Source organism: Corvus kubaryi, unplaced genomic scaffold (genome assembly GCF_017639235.1).
Source record: "Corvus kubaryi isolate FWS band 111438036 unplaced genomic scaffold, C.kubaryi_AGA036_p1.0 136, whole genome shotgun sequence".
Taxonomy (NCBI): domain Eukaryota; kingdom Metazoa; phylum Chordata; class Aves; order Passeriformes; family Corvidae; genus Corvus; species Corvus kubaryi.
Window position 1 is genome coordinate 4,002,568 of NW_024580670.1, and position 27,500 is coordinate 4,030,067.

At 45.9% G+C, this 27,500-nt stretch overlaps 1 long non-coding RNA gene across 1 annotated transcript in view; it reads left to right on the forward strand.

Moving 5' to 3' along the window:
* The first annotated feature begins 1,092 nt into the window (after positions 1–1,092).
* The window catches only part of LOC121657875, a 206,965-nt gene continuing 180,557 nt past the window's right edge, over positions 1,093–27,500 (forward strand). The window contains exons 1-3 of the long non-coding RNA XR_006013741.1: positions 1,093–4,433; positions 4,706–4,876; positions 4,994–5,149. This is a non-coding gene — a long non-coding RNA (uncharacterized LOC121657875). The remainder of the gene's footprint in view (positions 4,434–4,705; positions 4,877–4,993; positions 5,150–27,500) is intronic.

The window sequence follows — 27,500 nt, forward strand, 5'->3', positions numbered from 1 at the left end:
CCCCCCGCCGGCCCCACGTGCCCGGCCGCCCCTCCCCGACCGCCGCCGCGGTACCGGGGGGTGGGGGGGATGTGGGGCGGCGGTGCGCGGATGCGGAGCCCTCTCCCCGGACTGTGGGGCCGCCCGCACCCCCACCCCCCCCCCTTTGGAAACCTCCCCCCCCCCCCCCGCTGCGCGCCCCCCCCGCCGTGGTGGGATGCGGCGCGTCCCGCCTCCCTCCCATCCCCGCTCGCGCTTTCCGCGTGTTTTCCGCCGGGTCCCTCCGCGCCGCCGCCCAAGGGGCGCGTACCCCCCAACTTCGGCACTCGGGGCAAGAAGTTGCGGTGGGGCCGCGCCCCCCCTCTGCCCCCAGCTCCGTGCCCGGCTGCTCGTTCTCCCTTCCTCGGGCACCTGTTGCGGCTTTACGCCCGCGTAGCCCTTTCCGCAGGCGCGGAGCTCCACGCCGCGCATCCGCCCCCACCGCGGGTCCCTGGGACGCGTTGCGCCCATCCCCCCCCTTTCTTTTTTTTTTTTTTTTTTTTTGAAACGAAGTGTTTGAATAAACACCCGTGCCTCCCCAGCTCAGCCCGGCGCAACTTCTCGCTGCGCGGGTGCGGACCGCGCATCCTTTACGCGCGTGTGTGTACGCACGTCCCCCTCCCGCGCAGCCCCGCGGTGCGGAGCCTCGGGACGGAGCCGTGGCTCGCTGCGCGCCGCGGAGCCGCCGCCGGTGCCCGGTAAGTAGGGCCGCCCCGCGCACCTGCCGGCCCGCGCAGCGCCGCGCGGCCGCATCCCCGGGCAGCGGAGGGGTGCGCGCTGCAGGCGGCCGAGCGGCTCGTCCGCGCCTCCCTCCTCCCCACCCCCCCCCCGCCTGGTTAGCGCTTTGTTTTTCCCGAAAAAAAAAAAAAAAAACAAAACCAAAAACAACCCAACCCAGGGAGCGGGGCGCCGGCAGCTGCGCGGGCAGGGCTCCGCGGGGCGCAGCGCAGCCCCCTCCCCACCGCCCGGCAACTATTAATGACCGGGCGGCCCCGGCGCGGAGAGCATCGTCGGGCGGGCTGCGGAGCGCCGCGCTTTTAGCGAGTCTTCTGCTGCCACTTCGCTGTAATGATTTTAATTGCGTGTTTTTGCTTTGAGCGAACCAAGCCGAGCGAGATTACTTTTTTTGTTTTTCTTTTTTTCCCGTCCTTTCCCCCCCGGCTCCCCCCAAGGCTGGTAGCGGCGGCAGCGCGCAGCCTTCCCGTCCCTACCCGAGGTATCTGCCGTCTGCGAGCGCTCTCAGAGCCGCTTCTGTAGAGAAGCTGGAGCCCAACTTCTGTGCTCAGAAGTTTAAGGTTTCATTTTTAGCAACTGTTCTCGGAGTGAGTAATGGATGTGTACTGCTCGTAGCGTGTCGTCTACACCATACAGTCTGCTGATTTCTAGGGTGCTGGATGGTTCTAAATATTAAAACAGTTCTCTAAACTGCGTTTCCTTTCTATACAGTTTTTCTAAACTTGGATTTTACCTGTTTTGACCAAATGTTGAGGTCACTAGTGACAGCTGCTTAATTAGACAAAGTTGCAAGCATGTCATCGAAGAAACTTTTTTACTTGTGCTGTTGATCCATGGCTTGCTTTAATATTTTGGAAAACAGGGATTTTGCTCGGCTTAATATTATTTTTACAGTTTCTGTTACTGCTGAGAAGCTCTTACTTTTTGTAAGTTTGAGAGAGCCTGAAATAACTCAAGTTCCCAGAGAAGTGAGTGTGGGCAAGGAGGTACCGTGCATCTCTGCAGCTAGAGCTAGATTTGGGGGAAGATAGGGAAATCGGGGCTACTCGTTTCAACTTCTCTCCTCTGAAGCTTTTCCCCTGCACATTTTATTTGAACTATCTCCCATCCATATTGAATGGACCAGGGCACTGGGGGAGGAAGCTCTTCACTAGTTACCATTCAAAAGGTGTCGGCTAAAATCTCATTGCAAAAAGGTATTGTAGCTTTAACATCTTGCATTGGCAGCATTCTTCCCCCTTAGTCTTTGGATTAGTCATTGTATGAGAGACAGGAAAAAAAAAATCACTTTTTTTTTTTTTCTGGAAAAAGTAAAGTAAACAGCCTCCAACAAGTGAACCTTGACAACCCAGATTAAGGAAGGCAGGAGAGATCAAACAAAGCTGCTGCTGGGCTGTTGTCAGGAGCTGCCTCACTGAAAGCTCTGGACTATTCGATCAGGCAGCAAGGCTATATGTTCACTTATGCAGAAATGGACCATTACAAATGCTGATCTTTGTTGTGAAACCAAAGGATAACTCTGAGAAAAATAACGACTATTTCAAACAAGGCTTTCTGTCGCTTATGATTTTGATTGCAAAGTTAGTTTTTTGTGCACGGGCTGGTTTTTGGGTTTGATGTTTGTTTTTTTTTTCTAAAGTGGTGATGGTTTGAAGTGCATTTATACACTTTGAGAGGGACTTAGGATTTGATTTTGTTTACACTCTCTAGAGATACAGAAAAGGCGGCATTACAGCAGTGTAATGCAGAAAAATGTAAAAGTTCTGTGGAATTCAACTTTTATTTCTGGATCGCTGAATTGTAAGGAAACGTGGGTTTCTTTTTCTGTCTGTGTAAGTTCTGTGTTGGTGTATAATAGAGGAGTTTGGTAGTGGTTAAGCACTGTATGTTGGATAACTGCATTCCTAGAGTTTGGAAAACTTGTAATATCTTTCCTTCAAACATGTTGCCAAGCGGTCAGGATGGACCTTGGTTTTGATACGCCGGGATTTTTACAAGACTGTGTAATGTGTCTTCGTGGCTGTATCAGAGAGACTGTTACTGTGTAGTTTTTTGTGGAAATACCAGTAAAGACTATTAATAGACACTTGATTTTTCTTCAGTAAACAGTTAGGATTTAAGTACTAATCAAACTGAACCAGGAGAGTGAGGTTAGTCTTGTTGTGTGACAGTTTCATGTTTGTATTCAAACACTTGATTGCAAACTTTACAAATGTGTGGCTTTCATTTCTTTAGGGTATTCTAAAGCAATGGAAATATCTATTAAAAAAAGAAAAATCCAAGTAAGAGGCTGTTACCCTAATGTATAATAATCAGGAAGCAGACCAAGTGCACATCTGCTGAAGAATTAAGAAATCCCAAATCTTTTTGCATATGCATTTTTTTAATTAGCTGTGCAGATCACACAATAAGTACTTTATACTTTCTGTAAGGTTTCATAACTGTCCTGCATAACTTATTCTAAAGCTTGTAGATTTTTATGGTATATACTTTAATTAGACAATAAAAAGTATGTGCATTAAACATGCACATGTATGCTATTAAGCCATTTTGTGTAATGTGTAATTTTTTTTAGCATCTATAAACATTTTCTGCTTAAATCAGTTCCACCAGTAACTGTGACACTGCTGGGTTTTGCCCTGGTAGGAGAAGGAGCAGGGAAGTTGAGCAGCGAATTATGCATTGGACATTAGTGTGCAGAATACGCTGCAATATGTGTTTCTCATGGAGTGGATCACCTTTTTTAAGGGCTAAAATTTGCATTATCATCCTCGATGTGATATACTGTAAACATTTGTAGCTCCTGAATTACTCCTGTTTCATAGCACTGTAAAAATTAGGAAAAATGCTGGTAGTAAAAAGGCAATTTTATGGAATGTATCTTAGTGTTTAGTATTGGTACCTCTTGTGGTCATTTATATTGAGTGATTGAACTGGATAATACAATTCCTTATGTGAAATTTCTCTTGAGCATGTATTTGTATATCAAATGAAATAACATATGCACACACATATGTAGGATATGTATGTAAAATACAGTTATTTCTGCAAGGCTTTCCAGTTATTTATGGGGCATAATGATACTTCTGTCATCTTAAATTTTCTCCGAGAAGCTTTAATAAATTTAAATAGATTATATGCTGTCAGAAAATAGTATAAATTTTGTTTACGATTCACTTGCTTTAAGGTACTTATACTAAAGAAGCTCATTTAACCCCAAGACTGAGGAGCATTAAGTGGTGAGAGGAGTCTGCTGAAGAGCTGCTGCTGCCCTTTGCTCTTGTGATAATCTTAAATTACTACAATTTAATTGCAACTTCAAGGCGCTGAGCTGAAATATTTTCACGTAGCTGAGCCAGGGCTGGAGAAGGCTCGGTGAGGTTTTTGCAGGTAGCCGGGTGTCTCTTGGAGGCACAGCATTTGTTCAGGCCTCTTCTGCCCTTCGCAGCACATCCAGCATCGTGTGTGCATGGACAGGGCGCCTGGGAGGGAGCTTTCCCGGGGGTTCCCACTGCGGGGGGAGCGGGATCAGGCCCTGCAGGGCTGGGGTGCACAAGGGTTTTGTTTGTTGTCCGTATTTAAGCTGAATTAAATAGCACACTTTAATTATTCCTCAGATGAGCCTTGCTGTCAGGTTGCTTCCCGGAGCTTTTCCCTGCGAGCCTCTGCTGAAGAAGCAGGTGGGAAGGGGCTGGCAGCTGGAGGGGAAGCCCAGGGGATGGTCAGCAGTGTGGGGACACAGTGGCACCCTGCTCTGAATGGACGGCCCGTGGGTGTGGCGTGGTCCCTGTGTCCCCAGGGGTGAGCTCGGGCTGCAGTTGGCTGCCCTGGGCCTGATCCAGAGTGTGCTGGCATCAACTGGGGCTTCAGCTGATGTTGCTGCCTTTGGCTTTTGGTCTGTGCCACTAATTCGTATCACTGAAACTTTTTCTCCCCCTCCCTCCACGTATAGTAGCGTGTTTTCACACCCGGTGAGCGCTTCAGCAGAGATGTGATGTGCAGGAGAAGCCAGAAAGCATTTGCTAGGTGGAATTTAGAGACGTTGTGCACTAGAGATCAGCAGCGTCTTTGCGACCGTTCTTAGAGGTCCTGGCAAGCAAACTTTATTCCAGTACTTCAAAAGGTATGGCCAGGCTGGGAGCCCTTAACGTCGTGCCACTGAGGATGTGCGTCAGCGCCCGGCCGTGCTGAGGCACAGCGGTGTTTAAATCGTGAGTCTGATTGTTTTTCTGTTGGCCAGATCCTTGTGAAATGTCTCGTTGCAAGAAGAAACGAAGAAGATCTTGTGGTTGCTAGAAGTGGTTGGTTTTGCGCTGACAGAAGCGCTGCTCGCAGCCTGCTCACTGCGCCGTTCAATTCCCGCAGCTCGCTGTGCTGGGAATTGCAGCTCCTGCAGGTAACAAGGTGATGCCAGTGTAGAGAGAGGGGGGGAAAAAATAGCGTGGAATAAATCATGCAGTCTGTAGAGGAGAAACTTAATTGTGGGATCTTTGTAGTCTTTTACTTTAAAAAGATAAATTTTGTGCTGTAGAGGAATCAGTTGTAGTGTTTTAAGGAGATCAGATATTTGTTGGTTGGGATTTCTGGAGTGGTTTAACACGTGCTCTTTTTCCTTACTCCAGCATTGGAGCTCCCAAGTTAGAGAAGCTGCTGGCTCTGTTTGCGTGCAGCCTTCTCTGCAAATGCGCTCTAGGGTTTTGTCTTTCTGTTCTCCTGGCACGGGTCTCTTCCATGCATGCAAGTGAGCAGGCTTATGTCTAATGGCTGTTTGCATGTGGCAAGTATCCAGAATAATCCTGATGACTTTTTGTTCCGTGTCATTCTGCAAACGAAGACAGGATTCTATGGAAAATGGGCAAAGAGAAGTGCATGGGCAAAATCAGTTTCTCCCCAAGAAGCATCTGGTACCTGAGGAGGACTAAATAATTTTTCTCTTCTCATTGACCCTCCTGGTGCTGTTTTTAAAACATCTCCATTTTAGTGCCTTGAAATTGCAATTAAGTTGTAGTAATTTAAGATTATTGCAAGAGTGCAAAGGGCAGTAGAAGCTCTTTAGAAGTCTCATCTCAACACTTAATGCTCCTCAGTCAGGGGGTTAAATGAGTTTCCTCAATGTGAGTACTTAAAGTAACTAAATCGTAAACAAAATTTATACTATATTCTGACAACTAATAATCTATTTAAATTACATTAAAGTATGTGTGTGAAAATTTAATTAAAGGCAGAAATACTGTCAAGCCCTGTAAATATCTTGACAGATCTACGGAAATGGAACCCATATCGTAAAATATTTACATAGATCTGATAGGCTACAGTGTTTCTGGGAGTGCTATTCTGAAACTAATTGTGGGCTTTTTTCCCTTCCAGTTTCCCGTTCAGTTGCAATGGTCTCGGAAAGCAACACAAATAAATGCCCAGAATGTTTTATTCGGATGATTCTCCAGTGTATTGTTTACTGCTAATGGCGCTGTCTGTACAATGCTTGTCACTGGTGTGTTTTTATTAGGAGAACCTGTTTCCTCACTAAGTTAGTTTAATTCAGATGCACACAGAAAACCGGGGCTCCACAGTGTTTGCGGCGAGTCTGCGCTGGACGTGCGGTCTGTAAGTCAGCTTTCTCCTGGGTCTGTGTCCCAGAGCATGGTGCTGCAGCATCTCCTGCACTGCGGTGACTCTCAGCTGAATTGATTTTTCAGGTAGAAAGGGCTTACAACCTTTTTTTGCAAGTGTTTGAACTCTGTATGGAAGTGTTTCCCAAAGTGCACTTGGGGCGCCGCACCCTCTTGCTGGTGCACCTGCAGGCATCTCTGTTGTGCTATGTGGTCCAGGCTGTTATTAAGATGAGGAATGTTTTGCCCCAGGTAAAACTGGGTTTGTGTAAAACTTCAGCCAAACTTTGGTCCTTCTTAAAACCCACTGGCTGGCATTCTGCAGGTGGTTTTGCTGGGAAGGTGCAGCATGAGCTGTGCTTTCTCCTCGCCCCATCATGGCTTGGAGCAAACTCCTAGTTTTTCTTGGCTGGAGTGTACACCCTGAAGCTGCAGGGTTACAGGAGGAGGATGAGGATTTGGGCATGGAGAGAGGGATGCGATGGGAGCGTGGTGCTGGGGAGCCCAGGCCAGGTGCTGGGCACTGAGCGCTGACAGCCTAACAGAAGGTGGCACAGTGCGGCAGGTTGGCTGCAGCCTCCAATGGCATCGTTAGCTTTCCCCTCTTCGCCAGACATTTCCTTTCATGTTGGATCCGAGTTTTAGCTGTACTTCCCGATCAGTCTTGTCATCTTGTTGCTAACAATTAGGGTCAGGTGTCTTTCCTTGGGCTCTCCGCAGTCTCCGTGTTGGTGTCCCTCCCCCAGCTCCCTGGCTAAGCTGTTTGTTCATTAATTAGTGGATGGGGCATATTAACACATCAGTAAACCGGAGTAGTCAGACTTCCCAAGGCATCTCGGGAAGCCCTCTCCGGTTTTATGTGACCGGACATGCACTATTGCTGATTTAGATAGTGGAGCCGATGATGCCAAAGTGTTGTTAAGAGAGAGATAAATAGAGAGAGCCCAGCAGTAAGCAGAATGTCATGTCTCTATTAAAAAGCTTGTGATAAAGGAAGATAAAATGGTGAGGGGGGATTGCTGGAGTGTTCAGAGCAGCCACTAAACATCTGATCACAAAAATCGATGCTGAATTCCCTTTCCTGCACAACACTTGCCTGCAGAATTCTGTCTGAGCCTGGGTCTGGTTGCAGCGAGCGGTGGAGCCCTGAAAGGACTTTTGTTCTTGCCAGAAGGACGGCCGGTAGTTCTCAGGGATTCAGGAGCTGTCTGAGCTGGGATTCAAACATCCCTCCCCGGTTCCTTTTGAAGTGGTGTTCCTGGGATGCTGATGAAGTTGTTCCAGGCTCATGCTGGGGCTTGTTGCTCTGTGCTGCCTTGTACCTTGATTTCCTGGGAGCTCTGGCCACCTGCCTTTCTGTCAGTCTGGAAGTCAGGCCTTGGCGGAATAACACTGAGGCAGATTTTTGTCTATTGGAGTTTTTCTCGGCTGGGTGCAGGGGCTGCTCTGCAGAAGTGAAAAATGGAACTGATTCTAAAGAAATGAGTGGTCGCAGCAGACAGGAGAGGAGTGGGGTTAATTCTCCCAGTGCAGTAAAATGTTAAATCATCACAGCCTTGTTTGCTGAAAGGATGTTGATCATTCCATTAAGGAGGATTAAGTAATTAACTGATATTTCTTTAGGAACCCATGTCAGTTTTAAAAAGCATCTTCCTAGTGTTGCACAGTGAATGTGAAGTGTACGTTTTTCTTCTGCTGGAGAGCTGGGAGATGAGCGTGAGTGAGACACCTCTTCCTAAGAAACTTCTGGGTGTACCAAGGGAGCAGAAATAGGGGGGATTTTTTGGCAACTAAAATGTGCTGTTCTAATAGATTTTTGATTACAAGGTTTTCTTGCATGGATTTTGTCTGGTGGGCCTGCTGCAAGCCTCACTTCAAGGGTATTCTGTTTGGGATTAAGAAGTTAAAACCTTCTTGAAGTGTTCTTTCAGTGCTTGCATTTTTATTTTTAATAATAGTTTTTATGTTATATTAGTGAGCTCACGCACAGTGAGTCATGAACTCTGTCTTCCCTGAACTTCATGACGAATCTCTGTTAGCTGGTCAGGCAGCTCGTCCAGCTCAGTTCCCACGTTTTATACTTGCGCTGGAAAGAAAAATTCCATTAAAATCAGTCTTGTAAATCCTCCTTTTCCTTCTGTGGCAGAAACCCCCTTGAAAGCAGTGCAGTGCAGGGGACTGGCTGTGGGGCATCACAGAGTGGCTCCCAGCATTGGGTTTGGAGCACACTGAAGCTGGATTTGGTTGGGAAGGGCTGGCAGTCCAGGGTAGGATGTGTCTGGCCAGGGTTTTGACGTTGGCTGGTGCTCAGTCAGGTCAAAAGTGTTTTGGGGACAGTGCGTGTGCAGGTAGAGGAGCAGGTGGGCAGAGAACAATGACCATATTTTTCACTGTTTAATTTTTGAAGGATCAGATTGAAGCCCTCGGATGAGAGGAGCAGGGGGCTGTGTTAGCCCTTCTGCATCCCGTGCTCCTGAGCTCGCTGCCCTTCTTCCAGGGTTCGATCCATTTTTTGCCTCAGCAAATCACAGAATTTGGCATTAACCTCATCAAATCGCTGCTGGTTTTTGTATAATGGTCCCAACTTCTAATACCACAGTTAGTGATACTGAAACTACACCCAAACTGAAATTTTCTGTGTGAGAGATGAATTCTGCCCGGCAAATAGCATAACCCAGTGGCACCAATTGTGTTAGTATTGATACTTTCTGCTTTCATAACAGCTCTCCTTCTCAAGCAGGGCTCCTTCAGACAGTACCATGCAAACTCTGTTGATCAGTGTACTGTAAATTATTCCTCCCCCTCGGGTGAATTTCATAAATAGTTGTATTTCCATAAGACAGGCAGATTTAGCTTCAGTTATGTGGCCTAAGCCCTAAATACCCCTGCTGAAATCATGGGAGCTTCCTTGGATGGACTGAGTTAAAAAAAATTAAAAGAAAATCGGTTTGGCTAGATAATAAAGTCATGTGTGTAGCATGTAAGAATCTCTCTGGATGTTTGTGCAGAACATTACAGCTAGTGTCTGCCTTAGCAGATTTAGAAGAGAGATTTTTCTCAGTACGTTTTGCAATAGTAATAATGTCTTAACAGCTTTAGTAATTAATTTTAATCGGAGAGTTGTCAGGGGCCCTATCCTGCTCCCATTGAATTAAATGATTACTGGGAGAAGGTGGCTCTGAAATAGCTTGTAATAAATTGGTTTTGTTAGTTTTAAATGATATGCCTGTCATGTGTGTTCAGATAATATATGTTAAGGTTTGTAAAGCTCCCGAGCTGTAGGTTTGGAAAAGAGAAAATGTATTTTTCAGTGCTAAATTACTTGATTCCTAAAAGGCTTTGAAAGAGGAATGTCAGAAGTATGCAGCAAAATTACTGTTTGTTCAAGTATTTTAAAGTTTTTCTCTGGCTTAACCCATTGGAGTTTTCTGAAGGCTAGTAGTGTGAGGAATGATGGTCTTACTCAGGAAACCTTTCTAATCTAAACCTTTTATTTACAGGATTTAACTGACAATGGGAGAAACCCATCTTGGTATATTTTAGCTGATGTTGTACCATGTGCATTTGTTCTGATTTTTTTTTCTTTGCTTCCATAAAAGCAGTATCTGCAGCATTCAAAAATACTATTTCATAAAAGTTAAAATGGAACACTGCCTGTGAATTAAACTAAAGTATCTTAAGCCTATCCAGTGTATTCCTGGCATTAAACAGTCAGAGAAGGCTAAATATTTCCTATTTATTTTTCAGATTGGATGGAGTATAGTCTTTCAGGAAAAGGGTCCTCAGCCAGCTGAAGGGGAAATCTGATTTTTCAGCAAGTGCTTTATATTTACTGAGGAATTCTGAGTGTGCAGAAGCGTGTTGCATGGAAATGGAAATTTACTGTCTAGGATTTTTAGGGATTATAATTGATGCCATTAGATAGAGGCACGCTCATAGAGAGGTAAACTAGTAAATCTGAACAAACTGAAAAATAGTAGCTATAGGTGTCTGGCTCTGTTATCAAACTTGCTGCCTAAGCCAGAGTTTATGCAATGTGATAATGCTAATGACCAGCAGAGCCAATGATGCATGACTGGAGGAAATCATTGGTATAATCGGAGAAAGTTATCAGGTTTTTGTCATTAAATATTACTGATAAATAATACACTTCATTTTGAGTAGATAGGATGTATTTAATTCTGATGTGGAGAGTTTCAATTTAATAAGGGGCATTGCTGAGTAAAATGATAATCTTTTGTAATTTAAAGGGAAAAATAAAAATGCGTTTGTTTCAGCATAACCTTCTGGCAGCCACCATCCACTGCTGTTGTCTTCACTGGTGTCTGATAGTGAGGAATATCTTTGCAGCTCTTCGAGATGGCTGCTTATAGCAGCCTAATATCTAAGTTACTAGTTTGTGCAGAGCTAATTACATGAGGCCACAACCAAAGGGGTTCTGTTTAGTATAAACTAGGTATCATCTTTCATTTTCTGCTTAAAAATGTGAATATTGCAGCAAATATAAACTCTGTGCTCCATGCAGTGATTTCCTACAGAACAATCTGCCTGTCCAGGCGGTAACAGGAGGCAAGGGATGAGGACAAAAGATAGAGATAAATTAGATCTTGTTTTGCAACTTATCTTTTAAGTCAGTGGGAGAACAAGGAAGAGAAGTAGAGCTTAAACTGAAGGAAGAGGGATATTAATAGTCTCTATAAAGGACAGTTTGCACCAGGAAAAAAGAAAAAAAATCTGGTTGGCTTTTTTTAGCAAAACAGGCTAACACCCAGAGTAAATCTGTGTCATTAACTAAAGCAGTGCGTGATTTTTAGAGCATCTCTGTTCCTCCTGTGTGCCGGTGCCTGGGGAGGCTCGTCCCTGGGCTGGGGGCAGACGTGGTGCAGCCTCTGCCCTGGGGAGGCTTCTCTTGCCAGCTGCAGAACCTCTGTCTGGGTCAGCCCGTGGCCCTGTTTGAGCAGATACCACCAGTTTAGGCCAACGAGTGGCTTTGTAACAGGGCCAGGATCTTCCCACCACCCCTTGGAGTCGTGCTCGAACGCTGAATCTCAGCTCGAGTTTCCAGATTTAGATGGCACAGTGAGTAAACACAGCGTACTTGCCAGTTCTCACATCCTCTTTTGCAGCGAGTATTGCAGCAAATCCTGCAGGTTTGACTCATCTCTGAAGTTCTTCACTGATTTGAAGCAGATCTCGTCTGCCTTTCTCAAAAGAGCTGGGAATGTGGCCTCAGCTCCTTAGCTCACAGTCCTTCTGGACATGAACGCTGTTTGCGGGAGTTGGCCTCTGCAGAAACTTGGGCAGCTCTGAGTAACTTTAGCTGGAGTTATGTGCCTGTATCTACGGGTAAAATTTGGCCTGCAGTTATCCTTTATTGAAAGCTTTATAGAAATACTTTGTTCTTGCTATGCACAAATATTTCTGGTAGGAAGATTTTTTTCCCCTTCCATTTCTTTGTGGGTTTTTTTTAGGGTATTTTTTCCTGCTTGATGCCATGAGCACAAAGAAGGAGTGGAAGAAAGTATAATGCTTTGTCAGGTAAAAAGTAATGTTCAAGTTTTCAATTGATGTTTCTCATAGGTCCGAAAGGAAAAAAAGTCTGCCTGTATTGGAAGTAGAGTCTATTGTCAGATTTTAGTGAGCCATCCAGGGTAGGGTGGGGATTCTGCGTAACACATGGGTAAATTGGCAGGGCAGAAAATTTCTCTGAGTAAATAAAACTAGTGTCAGGTACAGCCTCTGTTTGAAGAACAGCACGTCTTGGTGTTTCCGTTCATCGGCGTTGAATCACCTCCGCATGTTTCAACCTCTGCCTGGTGGATGCTCTCAGCAGATTGAGGAGGAGGACACATCGCTCTGCGAGTGCATCACAATGGTCCACACGTGTGCCGTGACTCAAGTGCGCTCGCAACTTCATAACATGCATCAAACGAGAGTTGTTTCCTTTGCCTCCTTTGTTTCTTCTCAGATGAAAGCTACTTTCTATTTGACAGTGTGCTTGGTGCTGTATAGAGTGAGGGCTTGGTTCACTTTGCAGTTAAGTAGATTCAGATCTCTCGGCTTGTCCCTGGGTGCTTCCCATTGCATCCCCTGTGCTTCAGCTGACCAGAGGGTGAGACTGCACAGGAAGCTGGACCAGCAGAAAACTAGCCTGAGGAGGAAAAAAGTGTTTTCTGCTAGTTGGAACATCCTCATTGGATTCTGGAGGTCAGAGGAGGGTCTGAAGGGGTCAGGGCCACCCCCTTGGTAAACCTGTGGCCGCTTGATTGGGTTTGCTGTAATGTGAGACCTCTGCCAGAGGCTTTGTGTCTGGATGTGCTCTTCTCCATCTGGGCAGAGGATCCTTCCTTGCCCAGCTGCCCTGGGGCATGCTCCCAGCAGTGCCTGCTGGTGGGGCCGCCCTGCTAAAGCTGCCAAGTGTGGGATTTCCTTTAATTGTTAATTTGATGCTGCTCCCTTAGTGCCAGGTACTGAAGTTGTTACTGTGCATGTCCTGGCATCCTGTCTTCTTTGGGTTTCCTTCTTCCGTGTGAGCCGTGGATGATGAGCTGGTCAAGAGGCTGGGAATTTGTGATGAGGGCACTGAGATACCCAGGTTACTGGCTGCTGTTGTTTCTTCTTGTTCTTCAGATAATAACTTATGTGTGTGATAAGCAAGGGCAGCTGCACATAAAACTCAGATAAAGCTGTGCCCAGCCTGCCGTCCACCTGTGGAGTCAGAGAGTGAAGCTGGTAAGGAGAGAGGGGGCCAGAGCTTAGCAACAAGCTCACCCCAAAAAGGGTCTGTCCCATACCCTGGGTGTGCTGTGGTGCGGGGGTGTCTGGGGAGCGCGGGTGGCTGTGGTAGCTCCGGTGCAGGGACAGCCACAGCCAGCGTCACCAGCGGGGCTGCTGGTGAGTCCAGGTGTTGGCATGGACCAGCATCAACTCAGGCTTCTAGTGGGGGTTTGAGTAAAGCTTTGAATACAGTTTATGCATTTACTGCTTTTGATATGGGTGCAGGTGCATGTTAATAGGAAATGAAAGCGGATGAGCCCCGAGGGAGCCTTGCTCGAGCCATGCCAAGCAGGTACAGCCCATGAGTATTACCACCTTGTGATAACCTGGCATGGTGTTGGCATTGCCATGTTATGGGGATTATGGGGCTGAAGGCGTGCTGCAGTTTGGCAGGGACCTGATCCCTCTACCTGGCTGTGTGCTCAGGGTTGGTCTCCCTCCCCACATGGAGGCACCTTCTTGCCCCTGAGAGCTTCTCTTCCTTTGCTGTCCCTATGCACCGATGCAGGTGGATCAGCAGAGTGTTTTGGAAGGGGTTGGCACCACAGAGCAGCATTGCAGGGTGTCCCTGACTGCCCCCAAGCCTTGCTGTGTGACCAGCGTCTGGTGATAAGGTGAGGTGAGCATTGTCCATGCCCCATCTGCTTTACTTCAGAGCCAGGGGATAATTCTGGGGGAGGCTGGAGCGAGGAGAGTCCCTGGTGGTGTGAGGAGAGGCCGGGTGCCCACTGGCCAGGGCTGCACCCACGGGCTTGCACTGTCGGTGGGGTCCTTGGGCACTGGTGGAGACTGGCTGTGGTGTGCCCCGGGAAGTGAGACCCAGACCAGCACCCAGCTGCCTGCCCCAGGGCCTCCCTGGTGTTGCACAAAGTTATCTGCCTTGTGCAGCTGACTTCAGCCTGTTCACTACCCGTTTTTGCATTGCCTTGTTGAGGAATTGGAATGTACAGTCTGTGAAGTGAGGCATTAAAGTGTTAACTATCATTTTTAATTATTACCATTATTTTTGGAAAGGAGTAGCAGCCACAATAAAATATTTAGTAGGAATAAAGTGCTTGTTATCCACCTTTTCTTCCTGCTTGGTTTGTGCCCATCCTGAGGTGCAGATATCCCCGGGGGCCGCTGATGTGCAGGTGAGCAGAGCTGTGGTCCTGAACCCCTCCTGTCCTCACCCCCTCTCTTCACTGTGTGCTGAGGCTCCATATTCTGCATGTGCAATTATATAAACTCCTAAATAACGCTCACCTTGTGTTAGGGTTATGTACTGTTCGTTCTTACATGTCAACACCACATCTGATTGCAACCTTAATTGCTGTGTGTGCTCCTATGTTTTTCCCTCACCTCCTGGACCAGAGGGCGGGTTTGTTGAAGGGACAGTCCAAGCCAGTGTTATACCAGGGTATGGGCTCTCCCACTTCCCAGGCTGCACACACAGCGAGTGCCTGGAAAAGTGCCCCTCCAAGTCATTACAAATTAAGTGTTGCAGACAGATGCAGAGATGAAGCTCTGTGAGGAGATGTGTGACTTGATCCAAGAGTTGTGAGATGTGCAAAGATGGAAAGGAAAGCAAACTTCTCATCCAAGACATGAAAGCTGTGGTGCTTGTGCCCCGGGGTAGCTCCAGTGCAGCCATCCAAAGGCTGCTGAGATCTCCATCGTCCCATCCGTGTCCCAGACAGGGTCACCATAGTGCCATAGCCAGGAGCTGGATGTGCCATTTTTGTTACCATCAAGGTAAGTGAGGTAAACCCCATTTTTCTCTAGTATGACAGAACTCTGTTTCTCAGTGAGCTCAATTTAACTCCCATTTTTCAAAGCAATGAGAGTTATTTCATAGACCTAGGATTATTAAAGCTGGAGAAGACCTCTAAGATCATTGAGTCCAACTGTTCATGGTACCCCATCAATAAATGAAAGGCTTTTTGGAGACCCTGAGCATCCTGTCTGTGCCCCACTGTCCCTGTTAAGGCCTCCATGTGTGCTGCGTGCACTGAATCACATCTGCTACATGAGTGGGAACGTGCAGGAGGAGACTGAGACTTCTGAATGGCAGAGACTAGTCTGAGGAGGAGAAATTAATAGAAGACAAATGAAGAATTCTTGCATTCACACAGCTCGTTATTCAGACCCATCATCATGGCAAAGAAATGGGAGGGACCTCTGTCAACAGTTGGGGTGTCCGACGGCAGCAGTGTAGGAGATATCTTCCAGCCTGAACTGAAAAAAAAATAAAATTTGGCAGTGGTTGATTACCTCTTGGTTTTAAATAAGTGTAGTATTGAGTGCAAATTAAAAATAACCTTGAAACTGCCCAGATTCATAAAGCTGTACACTGGGATTTTAAAAATTACCTCCATTGGAATCCTGGAAGCATCTGTTACATAATTAATGCACTTAAAAGTATATTCTATTTATGATTAATCCAGCACTGTAGTGTGTGCTAGTTAAATGCCTGGATCCCAGGGTGCAGTGCGAGGAAAGAAATGCAGTTGTAATCTATTTGATGGTTATAGGAAAGGACATTTGCTACAAATAAATACATTTTCCTTAGTCTTTTTATTTGTCAGGGCCAAGCTTATGTCTGTTGTGCTGAGTTTGTTGACTGGTAAATGTTTTGAGATTTATGCTGATAATTTTGTAGATCTACTGGAAAAAATAACTCAAGAATAATTAGGGAGATTGACCATACAGTAATGTACCACATGGGTGACAGCATTACTGGGTTGATGATCTTGGGTATGGTTTATGCAATTAAAAGTGGTAAGGCTCAGTGCTGCAGAGCTTTTCAAATGCTCTCTGAAATACACAAATGCTTTAGGGGATGCATGTCTCCCCTTGCCAAAGTTACTGGATGCCTTGGGTGTTCTTTCCAGAGAAGTATTCCAAGCTGAGACATCTGGGTACAAGCGGTGGAACGGGCACAGCAATCACAAGTATGACTTGACAAACCTCAGCTTGCACAGGGTTTTTAATCAGGAAGGTTTTAGGGGCTCCATAGCCTTATTTTTCTTTTGAGGCTTTGAATTGGCATCCAGCCATGGGGTCCTGGAACAGTTTCTGGCATCACACTTCCTCTGACAGATTTTTCTCTCTGCCCTCAGTTTCTGTTCCCTTTTTTATTCTCACCCTTGATTGGACACTGTCTTGTCAGGTTGGTGCTGACTGAAATCCTTCTCTTCCATCTTACTTTCGTTCCTGTTTGTAAAGCCTGCGGGCTGTTACAATGACTCTCTGTAGCTCTGTTGTATTCCAGAGTGGTGTTCCCATGTTAAGTGCTGTGGGTGGCCATGGGTCCTGTATTTCCCTGCCTGCCTCGGGCTGGCTGAGCGTCCCAGGTGGAGCAGCAAGAGCCACACAGTGCTGTGGAAGCCTGTTAAAAGCTCTTTTTCCAAATGGTTCTTTTTTTAAAGTGAACAATTGTTGTGTGTGTTACCTCAGGAACCAGATTTGAGATTGAGTGCTGAAGGTCCTATTGCACCTGGGCTGTGCTGTATGGCTGCTGGAATTGTGAAAGGGGTCACCTGTATTGAATCCACACATGCTCTTGGATGTACCTGCCACCAGCAGCATGGCATGGTGTGGACATTGGCACCTCAACCTGTTGAGCTCTGCCCTAGTGCCCCAGACCTGCATGGAGACAAGGCAGGGATGGGGAGGGGAGAACAGTTGTCTCCCATCTGCCTTTGGTGTCTCCATGCCCAGCTGTGTGGTGTTTCTGTGCCATACCCGCTGTGGATGCTTGGAGGCATCGCTGCAGAGACGTGAGAGGCGTGTGGCAGCCTGGCTCTGCTCCGCCGTCCTTTCCTCCATCACTGACACTGGAAGCAAGTTCCTAATGAACTCAGCTTTCCACTTACTGTTGGTTGTCTTGTTTCTGCACTTCAGGGTCCCTGATGCCCCTTCAAAACGTAATGAGGGAGGAGCGAGCCCGGTTTTGTGGGAGGCGGAGATGCTGAGAACACTCTTACCTGTGGACTCTGCTCTGGGCTCGTCCTCGCCATTAATCCCAATGGAAATGTTTCTTCTGACTTTTCCCACTGTATAATGCAAAGCCTTGTTATCTCTGCAGTATAAAAGTGCACTCAGCATGGGCTTTTCTTTTAGTCCTGAGGAGAGATGGATGTTGAGATACGTGTGCACAGACCGTATTTCGAGCAAATTGGGACAAAAAAAAAATTGATTACTATTGGTAACTTAATTTTCTGCAAACTAAAGAGCCCCAAAGAAAAATCCGCTTCAAAAGCTCTTTGTTTCCTCCTTTTTTGTTTTTTTAACAAAGGCTACGTTCTAGCTGTATTTCAGTGGTCTCTGGTTTCAGCCCCTTTCTTTGATACCGATTTGTGTGAAAGCAGTTGTCAGACAGAAGGAAATGATAAAATCTGCGAATTAAGGCAAAGGATGAGAAGGGCAGTGGGTAGCATGAAATGGAGAAGTGTTGGGATCTAACGAGCATTCCTGCGAGCAGATCCCAGTTCCTGTGCTTGTAACGGGCCAGGTTGGTGATGTTTGGTGAATTTAATGGATTGGGGTGGGTGGCTGATAAAAACAAAGAAGATTTTAGGGAAAAGCAGAATCTGGTGACTACAGTAGTGCATGTTTATTTTTAGAGCTCGATTGCTTTTGAGTTGCTAGCATTAGAAAAACTTCTTAACTCGCATTATACTGCAAATTTCTTTAATTTATTTTTAAAGTGGAAATTTTGCAAGCTGACATTTTGCAGCATGCGTAGTACGCTTTTGGCTGACAGCATTGTCTGGCAAAAGAAATAACCAAATTATTATTCAGTCATGGGTTTTTAACAGCCGCAAAGCAAGTGGATGTTAACTAAATGATGCAATTTATTCCCTTCCTGCTTATTGCCAGCTTGCCTATTACAGAGAGACTGCCAGCTTTAAATAAGTGGTACCCAGATGGTAGTCGCATGACGCCCACTTGGTTACGGAGCCTAAGCAGGGAATAACTCGGCAGCCACTACAAGCTGTGGGTCAATTGAGGGGGAATGCCTGTTGCTTCACAGTTTTGCATATGTAAATCTGTTAATGTTATGTCAGTATTGTGCGGTCTAAACACAAGCATTGCCTTTCTCTGGGGCCCAGATGAACTTGGATCGCCGCCCAGTTAATGAGGAGCGGGCGTGCGGAGCGGCGCTCGGAGGCAGCGCTGCCGCTCCCCGCTCGCCGTGAACCCGGCGCGGCCGGGATGCTCCGCTCCAGCGGCGCTGCCCGGGGCTGCCCGGGCCCGAGCGGCCGGGCAAACAAACACCTCCTCTATTTTTAGCCCCGGCACGGAAGAGGGCTGGCTTGGCTCGGCTTGGCTTGGCCCGGCCGCCGCTCCTCGCTCTGTCTGCCACACTCCTGCGCTCGCCTTCATGGGCTGCAGATGTGGCGCAGCCGCCTCCGAGGAGTCATGAACTGTGTCGTCTGCGCCCTTTAACAGCCAACATCTGCTGCGGCTGCCTGCTGCAAGCGGCATGGAAACAATTCTGGGGAGAGCGCTGGAGTTTGGCCGTGCAGACGATTACTTTGTATTAATTGCAGCGAGATAGTTACTGTACGAGTCAGGTTTGAAGCCAATCCTCCTCCCTTCCGCCCCCCCCCCCCCGCCTTTTTTATTATTGTTTTAAAAGCAGTAGTTAAAATTGTTTGACATGGGAATGCTTTTTATTGTTGATCATTTCTGGTTCTGAAAAGTTTATTACAATGGGTGAAAACAACAACCAAAAAAACCCATAAAAAGCTGGTGCTGTAATATGCTTTTAGGCTAAAAAAGTACCAATAGTGTTGATTTAACCAAAGAAAATGTTCCTGGAGGTATTGTAAATTTTATGTGCCAGATGAAAAGCATTAAGTGTGTTATTTTTCACGAAGGAAAAACATTCTGATTTTTAACCATTTTGTAAATTATATTAATGCTGTAATATGGGCCTGTTCCAGGAGTGCTCGCCCCATGAGCAGGTCCCGTGGGGCGTGGGTTGGGGGCCCTGCCTGGAGCAGGGCTGGGTACAGGGACTGGCCGGGCAGAAATCTTGTCTTTTTGGGTAAAACACTCTGTCTTCATTTGCTTTTGGGTTTTTTTTTTCCCTTTTCTTTTTTTGGAAGTTGCAAGCGAGCATTTTAAATGCAGCAAGAGTAAAATTTAGGGAGAAAATAAGCCTCTTTGGAATGTAGCGGAAAGCTGAGATGCTTCAGTATTTTATCTTTATTTTGCTAATTATTTGTCATGGAGATTGGAGTTGATTCTCTGAGATTTCTTTTAAGCCTCTTAAGATTAATTTTTTTTGGCTAATGGTAATTTTCCTCTGCTTGATGCTCCCCAGCTAGAGCGTTACTGCTTAGCAGCACGGCTGGGGGAATAAGCTCAAGGTTCAGAATGTGGACCAGCAAGGGGAAAAAGTGATGAGGAAAACCAGAGGGCCTGGAAGCGCCGTGGGGATTGTGTGGAGGGTTTATAACTTGGGGGCGAGTCCATCATCCATTGGGCTGGAACGGGAATTTGTGCAGCAATTGTGCTTTTTTGATGGAAAATTAGTTAGCAGTTGTTGAAGAGCCCGTAGCAAATCCTTACACAATAAAGGTAAATCAAGCTCAGCATTGGTTTATATGTGATTTTTTTCAGTTCCCTATATTAATGTGAGGGCTATAGCTTCCCCTACTGAAAACTTAATTAGGCAAACAGAATGCCATGTTAGCAGACACTTACAAACCCAATGTGCTCGCAACTAGGCTCAAATAAGTTAATAAGAGTTATATTAGGTGTTTCTAATGGTACTCTCCATTTTTTAAAATAAATGCTGTCTTTGGTAATAAGCCACCCACACCTTTTTGGGTAATAGTTTAATTGAAAGGCTTGGTTGTGTCCGTTTAGTCGCAGAGGATCCCTTCTGCTGTGTGGTGTGTTAATGCAGGTCTCTTTGAACCCTTTTTATTTGGGTGCCTGGTGTAAAGCCCCCTTAGGAAAAAACTGGGATGAGGGAAGGAAACAATCTGTTGTGGAGTACACGCAGAAAAGCCAGCAGACAGGAGCAGAACAAATCTGCAGAGTTAGTGTGGGTGTAGGGGTGCGTGCGTGTTTGTGTGTAATGTATTTAAAACGCCAATAGCTTATGCCTTTTGAAGGCTCCAAATCATAGCTGTCATATTAGCTATACCGTTTCCAAAATTAATGCCAGGAACAGACTGATACTGATGGTTCAAAAAAAGCATCATTACTCTGTGACACTTTTTTTGGGGGCTTTTGACATCCCCACTTAAAACAGGTGTGTTTCCATGCAGTGTTCCTCAAAAATTGTTTGCTGAAAGGATTTTGATTCCAAATTGAAGGTATTTTCCTAATTTTTTTTTTTTTCTCCAAGAAGACAGAATAACAAGGGGAGAGGGAAAGAGCCTTTTTACTTTTGTACTGATTTCAGCAAATAGATTTTTGGGCAAAGGGCATTAATGTGAAGCCTGCAAATTTAAATTTTTAGTCAGAAATTTGAGACTTTGTTATTTCATAACTGTGCTACACCATGTCCTCCACATCTGTGTGCTTCTGTCTACAGAGTGGGAATGGGAAAAGGTTGCCATGTTAAGAGACTGCTGGAGGATTTAAATACAATGCTTGTGAAATACTGAGGTCATCTAATGTGGGGCGTTTTGCTAATAAAAAGGATCAATGTCTTCAGTCTGTGCTTCAACATGACCTCTCTGTTGGCATGATGCAGTGGGTCTGAGGTGTTTCTTAGCAGTGATTTTATACCATTGTAGCTGAACACACCTGGTTTTGAGCCACCAAGCACAATTGCCCATGGTTGCAGACTTTAAAACATTTCTTGAACATCAGTAAAGCAGCATTTTTTTGTTACAGTGTTCATACAGATCGTGTCCACCTTAAAATTTATTTTATGCTAATACTAACGTGGCCAGTAAAAGTGTGTGTCTGTGTCGGATATGGCAACCTTTACTTGGTGAAGAGAGCAGTGCCTGGTTGCCTGATAAGGATAATCTTGCCAGAACAAAAAAAAAAACCTACAAAAAAAGGCAACAGTGTACAAAAGTGCTGTTAGTTTGTCAGCATTTCACGCAAACCTTCAGTGCTAAGAAGTGCTCAGAGTACAGCTTGAGAGGTCCTTTCTGAAGCTGAGATGGTTTGGGGGATTCCCTCAGAGAAGATCAGATAAGATAGTAAGTGGAGGATTCAGGCAGAAAAGCGGTTTGGAATTGCAAATCAGTGGTTTGCCCATAAATGCTTTGGGTTGGCTGTGGTGTCTTCTGATATATATATATATATATTTTTTTTTTTTTTCCTCCGAAGATCTTGAGTATTTTTGCTCCCATCTTTAAGCTCTCTCAAAAGGGTCCTGGTTTTCAAAGGCTGGGGATGGCTGCTCACTCCAGAGCTCTGCGGGCTGATGTGAAATCACTGCTCGTTCTCTCGAGGCTCCTGATCTCTGTCTCTGATAGAGCTCCTTGCTTTCAACTGCTTTAGCATAATTCAGTGCTTTCTTGAACATTGTGGGAGGTTGAATAAATATGATTTCTACTGTATGTATGTATACATAGATCTATGTATGTATATATAAAGCAATGAAACTTGGACATGCTGGGTGTTAAGCAACACGCCAAAAGCAACAGGAGGAACCAATGTCAGAACAGGACTGAAATTTATCTGTTGCTCACTGGTGATCCCACAGCTGGGCAGGATCCAGCTGAGCAAACTGTGATGTGGTGACTGTTCTCTCTCATCCCACACAATGTACTTATATTGTAAAATATATATTAAAGTATTTAGGAAGTTGGACATTCTTCATGTAATGACTGAAAGTTGGTAGCACTTGGATCAAACCCTCTAGACCTTGGGCATTTATTTACTGATGTGGATGTAAAGCCTTCATCTAGGAGAAAAAAAAATAGATTTTATAAGTTTAGTAACTCTCCCAACACCTCTGGCTGCACAGAGAGGTAAGTGGGGCTTGGGGATTTTCTTATTTTTTTGGAGCTTCGAAGAAGCAGGAGCAGAGGGGCTGGGTGGCACAGGTCTGTGTCCATCCCCCCACTGGTGGCACACATGATGCCAGGCACGGACAGGTCCCAGCTGCCTGGCACCTGCCTGGGCTCTGGGGGACTGGCTGCCTTGGGGGCACAGCAGGTCCCCACAGCAAAGGTGGTGAACCTGCATACAATACCTTGTTTTGCTCAGGTCTGTGAGAGCCTCATCTGGTCATTCTGGCACATTGTCATCTTCATCTTGTCTTGGACTTGTGGCCCCTGGTCTGCTGTGTCCTTGCACCTTCACTGCTCTGCTTTCAGGGAAGGCATAGTTTGAGCAGAGTTTGGACTATGCTTTCTGCCCCAGGTAGGAGTAGAGTGGTTTTACAGACAGCACCAGCATGCAGCTGCTCTGCTTGTCCTGCATCCCCAAAACACCTTCCACGCCTACTGTCCTTTTTCTAGTGGCTTAAAACCTATGGCTTTGTTTCATCCGTGAGGCAGGCGAGCTATCTCCAATCTGAAGACTGAAGATACTGTTGGCATAACACAAGTATAATTACTGTGGGTATAATCAACAAGGATTACTGGATTGATTTCTCTCCTTTTTTTCTTCAGGTGTTTAAAAAACCCCAAACTTGCATAAGAGTACATAACTTGGTAGAGTTCCCCATTGCTGGAGGCACTTTCTGAGCTGGAGCTCAGCTTCCCCTGGAAGATGTAGGATCTTGCATGCCATCAGTCTGGATTGTGGGCATGGTGTTGCCAAACCATGGGCACGATTATGAGGAGAAGTTGGCATCAATCAGGGTGTCTTGTCCACCAAGGTGCCCCACAGCTGTGTGTGGTGTGCTGGCTGGGAGCAGCTGCATCCCTTGGGATGGGTGAGAGGGGCAGGGAGCAGAGGGAGCATCAGCAGCAAGGAGGATGCTGTGGAACAGCGATAGCAATCTGGGGCTTGGGAGAGGGTTCTCTTGCATCCTCCCTCGGTTCTGACTTCAGTGCAGTTAAAAGCTGAAGAAGGTTTGGTCTCCTTGGTGATTTGGGTGAGGGTGGAAATGGCTTTAATCTTTTTGGCTGGAGTCTCGAAGGTACAACCTTCCTACTGCATCTGGCAAAGAAACTTGTTTCTTACAGGTGTAGCTTTGGTTTCTGTCCTGCCTTCTCTTGCAAATGAGCATCCCTTTTTTCTTTTCTTTTACCATACATAAGCTTCCTTTTGGAAATCCTTGTTGCCATCCAGGCACCTGCATTTCAAGTCTCTATCATGCAGATTCATTTTTCTCTTTAGACGTGTGCCATGCTGACAGGCCTCAGGCTGGAACATGCTTTTTATCTGTGAAGGCTTTCTCTTGTGCTTTCACTTGGAGTGGGTGATACTTTGAGGTGAAGGTGGGGGGCTGTGCTGTGCTGTTGGGAGCCAAGACCTGGGCTGCTGCCCCGCTTTGGAAGTCAGACTGTTCCAGATTTGTGACTTGGATTCAGGAGTACTAAAAGGTTCACATGTATGAATGAAAGGAATAGAGGTGTGGAGTCAGAAGGCCTGCTTGAAGAGAGACTTCTGAGTTTAATTTCTGTATTTGCTTTCATTTATTGAAATGCTCCAGATCTCAAGAGAAAGATTGAATTTTGGGGGTGATGTCCTCATAAATCTGATTTTTTTTAATGCTAGACTAATATGTGAATAGAGGTCCTGAACATCACAGAAGTCCAGATGAGGAGCCCAAAAATCACAGGTTATGCACACATGGAGGTTGTATCAGAAGTTTTTTTTGAGAGATGTAGGACTTACTGAATCCTTATGGCACAGGCAGTAAGTCTTGCCATCTCCTGGACTGCCCCAGGAGCATGTTCATTAACTCCCACCATCTTCTGCATTAGCATTGGCTTCTGTGCTCCGTTTAGATTTTCTTTAGAGCATTACATAAACAACTAGCATGTAAATACAGGCATTTGTAATGGTGGTTTTGAATTAAAAAGACTTTTGGATTCATGCAAGTAGACACATGCTTGCACAAAATAACTTTTGGCTTTCCCCTAACACTTTTCAGAATAATTTAAAGGAAGAAAAGATTTGCAAACAGTTGTAAAAGAGCCATAAAAAACTGTCAAATACCAGACCTTCAGCTAATTGTAAACTGTTTTGCTGTTGGAAGTCATACAACATTGATCTCATAGTTGCTTCTTTAAGAAGGTGCTTCTCTGTAGCACAGGAGCTGCTTGCCTAGGTAGCCATGAGCAAAAATAGCAAGAGATGTTGGGCTTCTGCTATGAATGCCCAGTATAAACTAGAATAGCTCCAGGCAACTGAAGTATTCTGTACCAAAAAGGAAGGCAAGTGTTGCAGGGAGCTGAACAGGAAAAAGCTGCAGAGCTGAAAGCTGCTTTTCTCTGCTCCCAACTGCTTCACCCTAGAAAAGGCACAGCATCTGCAGCCCTTTGCGGGCAGGATGGCAGAGGTGGGGTGTGTTTTGGAAGGATCCACTGGCACAAGAGGATGCAGCTCTGGGTGATGAGTGTGGTAGCACTTGCAGGCTTCCTCTCTGACTGGCTGTCCTTATGGAGTATGGTTTAATCTTCAATTTTCAAAGGAAGATGTGAAAAAAAAAAAAAATCATTCCTGGACAGAGAATTGGCTGACATCCCCAGCCAGCTGGTTAGTTGTATATTTTTTTTTCAGTATACCAAGGAAGACATGCATTCATGGTCAGCTTTTTCTAGTTGGGACTAAAAAAAAAAAAGTCAATAGTCCATTTGACTAGATTGGTGGAAAAACTTTCCTCTGAACTCAACTCTAATTCTGCAGCTGGGCAATATTTTGCTTGAAGAATGTGCCTAGCTCTTGGAATTGTGTCCTTCCTATGCTGCAAACTGGAGTGTCTGCTTCAGGGAAATATTAATAGCAGCCCACTGGGTCTCATCCCTAGTGTGTTCACTCTCAGTCTCTCTCCTTTAACCAGTTCCTAAAGCTCTATCATTAAATCTCTTTAAGAAGGGAAATTCTTGCCTTTGTGTGTTGGCCGAGCTGATGAATGGTCGCCTGTTATCTGCTCGGCCCATGACTGAGTCCGGCTGTCAGAGACACAGAGCTGAAGTCAAAGGGACTTTATTTCAGGCTTCTCTACCTCCTCTGGCTTAGCCATGGGGTGGATTCTCTTCCCATCTGTTCCTGAAGCAGAAACCTCCTGTTTGACAAGAGGGAGGACTGGGGATTTTATCTGCCCCAGCCATTTCCTTCTTGATTTCCTTCCCCTGCAGCAATCCTGTGCTGATCCTTCACCTCCAGCCATAGGTTTGGGGCATGGCCTCCTTTGCAATGATTTTTCCAGCTGCTAAACAAGGAGAGGGAAGCCAATGTGTCATTGCTTGCCCCTGGTGAGTTTGGACATCACCCATACGTGCCCAGTTGCTTGAATTCCAAGTCTGCACTGGCAGACGGATATCTTAGTTTCCAGGTGTTGATCTGCTACTCGGGAGGTTAAAATCATGTGGGTTCTTCTACAAAAGTGTCAGCTTTTCTCTGAAAAACTCACATGTGAGTTTATCTGACAGCAGGGCTGTGCTTACAGAGTCCAGCTTGGGTGCAGTCATTAGTACAGGGTGCATGCACATGACTGTTCAGACCAGTTTCAGTACAGGATATTTATTGGGTAGTGCAGTTAAAGCATGCAGGCAGGGTGGTGTTCTCCCCTGCCCCAGAAGTAACTCCAGGTAGGGAGTGAGTTTCCTAACTTTAATCAGGGTTTTTCTGCTGATTGTTTCATTTTTACTAGGTGCTGAATTCCTGGCCAAGAGATGGTACAGGGGGGATGGGGTGGACAGGAGGCAGCCTACAGTGCAGCACACAGAAAAAGATCAGGGAACAGTCCAGCACTTAATAATTAAAGAAGAAATTCCAGGACATACAAATGCAACAATAGCAAATAGAAAAAAACCCAGAGCCCTGAAAACCATTTTTGTGCTCAGATTCATACCAGGTGCCATCCCCTGTGCAATGGTCTGGTGGTCTGATGCACTGCTGTCCTTGCTCGCTTAGGTGTGACTTCTCCGATTCATTCACCTTCCTCATCAGAAGCACGTCAGAGAGTCATTGAACCACCCCATGGATTCTGGCCTGGCTGACTGTAATAACTCTCAGCTTTGTGTTTTATGTATGGTATGCTTAAGTGGTTTGGAAAGCATTAGGAAATAGGAAGGGACTACACACTGCACAGCTTGGTCAAGGAAGCCCTGGTGAGTGATTCCCTCATGACTCTGAGGTGGTGAGACCAGTTGGTATTCCCTGCTTAATGTCTCACAATCCTGCCCTTCACTGATTCAACTGCTGCTCACAGTGAGTTCTCTTATATCTTCTTGCCTCATTTTTTTTTTTTTTTCAATGTGTATCTTTATTTCCAAAGCTTTCCCCATCATGAGGACCACTGGGTTTGTGGCTGCAAAGCACCACTCTGACTTGAGACTGCTTTTGCATCCCTTCATGGCTTCGTTCTGCCTTGCAGAGACAAAGTTTTTCCCAGTTTTCCCAGATCTCCTCAGTTTTGCCGCATTTTAACCACCTTCCTGTACCCCAGTCATCAGTGCCACAAAGCTCAAATAGTCTGCTGGCAGCACTTTTGTTTCCCAATTACAACCCTTTTGGGTGTGAAGGGGCCTGTCTCAGAGAATACATCTTATTTTTGGACTCTCATCTGCAATGTGCTTTTATAGCAGCACTGTCTGCCAGTGGAACGGGGCACTGGGGTCTGTCACGTGTTGTCCCCTGTGCGGTAGGAGGGGAATATGAGATCCTTATCCTAGAGCTGGGCAGGCAGAGGTACAGGGGATGTGCAGCTGGGCCGACAGTCCATGAAAAATAGGAAAGCCAAGCATGGACCTCCTGATGGAATCTCCAGCTGGTGGCTGAACTCCAGGGCTGTTTTTCCCTGCAGTGACAGCCTTAGTTGGTCTCCAGAAACTGCCACAATATGAATATTCAGTGCCAATGAAATATGCACAGTGTGGTAAGCCAGGGTGAGGATCTTGAGGGCTTGATGAACTTTGTGACAGCAGTACTCTGTTGTAGGGCCACGAATGATGCAGGAATTGATTTCCCAGCTCAGGCTTCACCGTTTGAGCAGAGTTCATCCCTGTTTGCTTTTCATAATAGCATTATTACACCTCGCTGGCAGCAGGACAAGGGAGAAGCAACCACGCAGCTTTTCATTCCTCATGTGCTCCTGTGCAATAATGAACAGTGGTGAACACCAGCCTGTCAGGCTTGGATTTTGCATATCTGATATGTTATCAGCTGACTATCATGGTACTAATGCTAATGTAAAAGACTCCTGGTTTAACTCAGAATTTTCCAACAGCTACAGGACAAAAACCCAAAGAGTTTCAATATTAAAGAAAAGGA